The following is a 5,852-nucleotide window of genomic DNA, read 5'->3' on the forward strand; positions in this document are numbered from 1 at the left end:
TACTGACCTTGAAAGTTTCTGTCAAGTTCCTCCCTGCCCGCCCCCTGAGCCCCTGGCAACCATGAGTCCTTCCTCCATTTCCACAACGTCCCAGTCTGGGGTCTGAGCAGAATCATACACTGTGTTGGGTGTTCCCGTCCGGACCTGCTGTCTTTACTTTCCATTACATTCGAAAAGAGCAGAGAAGTTGTTTCGTGGATGGTTTTGGTTTGGATTTGTCCAATGGTCTCTCCAATTCCTTTTATGCTTTCAGTAAGCATTTATTGAATACCTGCTGTATGCCAGGCACTGATGTCACGCAGCACACAGGACCTCCTCGTTGTGTAATAAAACCATCAAGTGGATGAGTAGTAGTGACGCTTGAAATTTCCAGCCCTTCCTGCCCAAATATCTGGTTCTACCATTCCCCTGCTCGGTGACCTTGTGTTGGACATTTTCCGTCTCTGGGCTTCCGTTTCCTCCCGTGGGAAGTGTGGCCGATGCTTGTCTTCATCCCTCATGGGGGTTCTGAGAAGCCAGTGGGCTAGCGTTATGGCGAGACTGGTAAATGCTGAATGCACACTAACCAAAGTTAACTCTTGGGATTTTTATTACTCTGTGTGTCAAGTTCAGGGTCTCTCCATCTCGGCATGGCTGATATTTAGGACCTGATTGTTCTCTAGGATGGGGTCGCCCTGTGCATTGTAAGATGTTGAACAGCATCTCCAACCCCCACCCACTTGATCCCAGGAGCTCCTTCTCCTAAGTTGTGAGAGCTGCAAGTGTCTGGAGACCACCCAGTGTCCCCTGGGCGCGGCGGGGGGGGGGGGGGGGCTGGGTGGGTTGGAGAATCACCCATGGGTGAGGACCACTGATCCACGATATGTGATTTTAAAGAATGCCAAAGATGGGGCACCTGGGTGTCTCAGTGGGTTAAAGCCTCTGCCTTCAGCTCAGGTCATGATCCCAGGGTCCTGGGATCGAGCCCCGCATCGGGCTCCCTGCTCACCAGGGAGCCTGCTTCCTCCTCTCTCTCTGTCTGCCTCTCTGCCTACTTGTGATCTCTGTCTGTCAAATAAATAAATAAAATCTTAAAAAAAGAAAAAAAGAATGCCAAAGATTTGAGCAATGCACAGTTAGATTGAACCCTCCACATTTGCACAGCTAAGGGCTGAGGGGGGCTGATGAGTCTAATATCACTTTCTGAGCATCTTGGAGCTTAGTGTCTCTGGTTGCCCAGGGTAAGATTTCCCAAGCTGTGGTCAGACACTTCCCTCGCTGCCCAGCCTGCCTGGGCCCCCAGAGCACCAGCCCAGCCCCCAGTTCATCTGCTGGATGTCTGCGGGTCTGGGTCCGCCATGAGAACAGGAGCTCAGGTTTCGGCTCCAGGCAGCTGCTGGGAGGCCCCAGGCAGGTGAGGGGCTTAGGCGTGAGGTTCTGCTGTTGAAGATGGAGCCCGATAATCCTCGGCTGCCCTTGTCTCTTGCAGAGTGTCCCAGCTCAACTGTGACAGCCGGCTCAGGGACCCGAGAGACAGGGAGAGTCTGTGTAGGTGTGAGGTCACGTAAGGTTGTGTCCCTTGTTTCTGGAGACATTTTGGTGGTGGGGGGGTGCTATTGGCATGTAACAGGTGAAGGCCAGAGATGCCGCTAAACATCTTACATTGCACGGGGTGGGGGGGTGGCCCCACAAGCAGGACTCCTCTGGCCCCAAATGCCAATAGGGGGAAGGTGGAGGGGCCTTGGTCTGTGTCCATGGAAAGGGGTCAAAGCCAGGTCTGCACGCACATCCCGCCTTCAGCCAAGGACGCACAAGGACGCACAGCCACTGGCCACAGGATTCTCTTGATCTCTTCAAAAATCATTTTATGGGTTGTCCTTTCCCTCATTCAATGAGTGTATGTTCTCTGCAGAGAATTTAAAAACTAGGGAAAAACAACAAAGAAAATAAAAGTCACCCACGACCACCCCACGAGAGGGAGTTGCTGCCAGCGATTTCTAACATCCTCCCCTCCTTGTCTGTAATTTTTCCATTCTCCTTCGTGTGTTTACAAGAACGGAATCATCCAGCACATTATCGCCCTTCATAGATGGAAAACGTCTTTTCATGACTTGAAATTCTCTCTTCGGCTCTGTTTCCCGATTCAGCTCTCTCATAGTTTGAGCAACGAGTCCCCGTTGCTGGACATCTAGGTCATTCAGTTCAGGGGCAAAGCAACTTTGTCACCGAGTTCTTTCTACAAGTCCACTTTGCGCTCTTTAACGGTGAGTTGTCAGAGGTAGAAATGCCGTATCAGTAGACATGCTCATTTTTTTTTTTAAAGATTTTACTTATTTATTTGACAGAGAGAGATCACGAGCAGGCAGAGAGGCAGGCAGAGAGAGAGGAAGGGAAGCAGGCTCCCCGCCGAGCAGAGAGCCCGATGCGGGGCTCAATCCCAGGCCCCCGAGACCATGACCCGAGCCGAAGGCAGAGGCCCCAACCCACTGAGCCACCCAGGTGCCTCTCATTTTATTTTTTATTTTTTTTTTAAAGATTTTATTTATTTATTGGTTAGAGAGAGAGAGAGAGCACACAGGCAGACAGTGACAGGCAGAAGCAGAGGGAGAAGCAAGCTCCCCGCCAAGCAGAGAACCAGATGCGGGACTCGATCCCAGGACGCTGGAATCATGACCTGAGCTGAAGGCAGTCGCTTAACCAACTGAGCCACCCAGGTGTCCCTCATTTTATTTTTGAATTCAGTATTTATTTGAGTGAAAGAATGAGCCAGAGAGAGCACAAGGTGGGGGAGGGGCAAAGGGAGAGGATGCAGCAGGCTCCCCGCTGAGCAGGGACCCTCCCCCTCCCCCCCAGACCACCACCAATGCAGGACTTGATCCCAGGATCCTGGGATCATGACCTGAGCCTAAGGCAGAGGCTTTAACCCACTGAGCCACCCAGGCGTCCAAATATGCTCATTTAAAAATATTATTTAAATGACAGCTTATCTATCACCACCAGCTGCAAGGCAATTGATAACCTCATTATTAAGCTCAATGCAATTTGTGAATAAAGGTAAAGAGAGACATGAGGAGGATAAGTAAATATTTCAGTTAGTCCCACCACCCAGTGGAATCTCTCTTGACAGTTTGGAGCACACCCTGCCAGAGTCTTTTCTGTACGGATGCAGACCCATGTTCATGAACTTCACTTCTGCGAAGGATGCACTCACTCTGTTCTTAACCATAAACCTCCCCCCTTTAAAATGAGTAAGACCTTCTCCACCCCTCCTTTTTTCCTGTTCTAATCACACCAGAAGCCTGGCCCACACTGACTCATTTTTCTGTTGGTGGCATGACCTGATGGTTAGAAATATCTTTATTCATTTGCTCATTCAGCACATTTATTGAGCACCTGCTGTGTGCCAGACATTGTTCCAAATGAGCAATGAACAAGATAGACAAACATCCCTGTCCTCGTGGGGTTCATGATCTATAAAGGGAGATATAAGCACTAAACAAGGAAGCATCTTAACACAGGGAGTTGGAAAAAAGTATAAGGGGACACGAGTGAGCACTTAACAGGTTAAGAGGGCAGGTGTCCCCAACAAGGTGACGTCTGAGCTGAAACTGAAGAATACATTGGCACATCTAAGAGAAACTGTGAGGAGATTAGTACTAGAGGTGGACACAGCATGTGCAAAGGCCCTGGGGTGCAAGGAGTGTGGCCCATACCGGGTGCAACCAGGCCTGTGTGGAGCAAAGTGAGTGAGAAGGATCCTGGCTGGAAATGTCACTGGGAGGATCCTGATTTGGACCACAGCTGAGACTCAGCTAGGCATGGGGAAGTGGGACTTGGGATGGAAACAAAGGAAGCATTAAGGGGACTCCCAAGATTCTGGCCTGTGAGGCAGGACAGAGGGTGGTGAGCTTTCAGGAGGGCTGGGTTTATAGCGGATGGAGCGTGAGGTCAGGTTTGGATACACGGAGCCATCCCTTAGTGGAGAGGGAGCTGAGGAGGGATCAAGAGGCCCGGTGGGAAGTGGCTGAGAGGCTGGGCTAAAGGAAAAGCACAAGAGTATCAGAAGTACCGCAGAGGGACAGGCAGGGTGAGGGGCAAGGGGGGCCTGTCAACCTGCTTTGGGGCCTGCGAGAGCAGCCCCAAGTCCAACCCCCACCGCCACCCCCACCCCAGGCACCGGATCCCTTCCTCAACACCAGAATAAGGGTAGAGCGTGAAGAGGAGCCTGTAAGGGTGACCCTTTTGGGCCACAGTACAGCTTTATTTCTCTTCCCTTCCAGAACTTTCACTGTATTTCTATACCTATTCAATTCAAAGCCAGAAAAACTTATAGCAAGGCAGCAAAAGTTTTCTTCAAACACCGAGAGAGAGAGACAGAGAGACAGAGAGAAGGGGAGGACAGGGGAGGGGAGAGTCAGGGAGAGAGAGGACAGGGGAGGGACAGAGCAACCGGCAAATGAAAGCAACATGCTCCTGAAACCATGGTGACCAGTAGGATGGGGGGGCACTGATGATATTAATCATAACTCACTGTGCGGATTTTTCCAGCACGGGTTAGTGTATGTGCGAAGCTGCATGCGTGTGTGCGTGTGTGCATGGTATGGCCATGTGTGTGCATATACGTGGGGTGTCTGAATCTATGTGTAAGTGATTGCATGCATGGATTGTAGGCCTCTGTGTGTGTGTGTGTGATGCATGGATGTCAGCACCTGTGTGTGACTTTTATAGAGGTGTTCAAAGCTGGGTGTGGACACACGATGAGTCCCACGTGTGTTTGAGGGCCCCTTTCCAGACACTTGTGTGATTAGCGGTGTGCACCTGTTCATCCACCCCAGAGGATATGACTGTGCACGCTTGTGCGTGCGTTTGAACCTGCTCGTACATATACGGGCACACAATGCTGCGTGTGAGTGACTCACGGGCTTGGACGCAGGTGTATCTTCATGGGTACATGAGTGGGTCAGGTATGTGCAACTCCAGAAGCGTATATACAACATGCTTAGGTGTGTGTGCACGAGGGGAGCGTAAAGTGAAAATGGGAAGAGGAAAGCCCGTAGTGTGGTTGACGGTATTGTAGCGATATGAATTTCCTGATTTTGAGAATGTGCTAGAGTTATGCAACGACGCTACGGGGGGGGGGGGAGCTGGGGGGGAGGGCACAAGGGACGGCTGTGCTATTTTTGCAACTTCCTGTGGAGCCTATAATTATTTAAAAAGTGAAAGGTAAAAAAAATCTGGGGATGAGAAACACGAATTTCATACGTTTGTGTCTCCTCCAAACAAGTAGGAGCAAAAGGGACAAAATGTAAGCAGACAACCTATGATTTTTTTTTAAAGTATGATTTTAACTGAGAACATGGTGGAGGCCCCAAGTCACCCAGGTGGAGAAGGGAGATCCAGGCGCTGTGTGTGTGTGTGTGTGTGTGTGTGTGTGTGTTCCGGAGTGGGGGGTGGGGGGTGAGAAGCTCAGATCCTGAGACCCAGGCAGGTGCAGCGGTGTTATGAGGCATGTGGCTGTCTGGTGACCCAGGAGGACCTGGAGGGGACTGGGAACGTGTACAGAGTAAGCCCAGGACCAGCTGCGGTGAACAGTGAATGCGTGGGGCTTCACAGGTGAAGACGAGGAAATTTAATCAAGGTGGAGTGAAAACGGCAGAGGCATCAAATCCCTCTGGGGTTTGGGGGAGTGAGGGGCAGAGCAGCTAATCCCCCTGGGTATCAGGTTGTCTGACCACCTGCCTCAGTGGGAGTTCTCCCCAAACCCCAGGGTCCCAAGCCTACAGGGGGCAGAGGGAGGGAGGGAGGCAGAGACGCAGAGGTGCGGAGGGAAGAGGCAGGGAGGGAGAGAGACAGAGCCAGGCAGAACAGAGAGA

This window comes from Martes martes (assembly GCF_963455335.1).
Source record: "Martes martes genome assembly, chromosome: 1".
NCBI lineage: Eukaryota > Metazoa > Chordata > Mammalia > Carnivora > Mustelidae > Martes > Martes martes.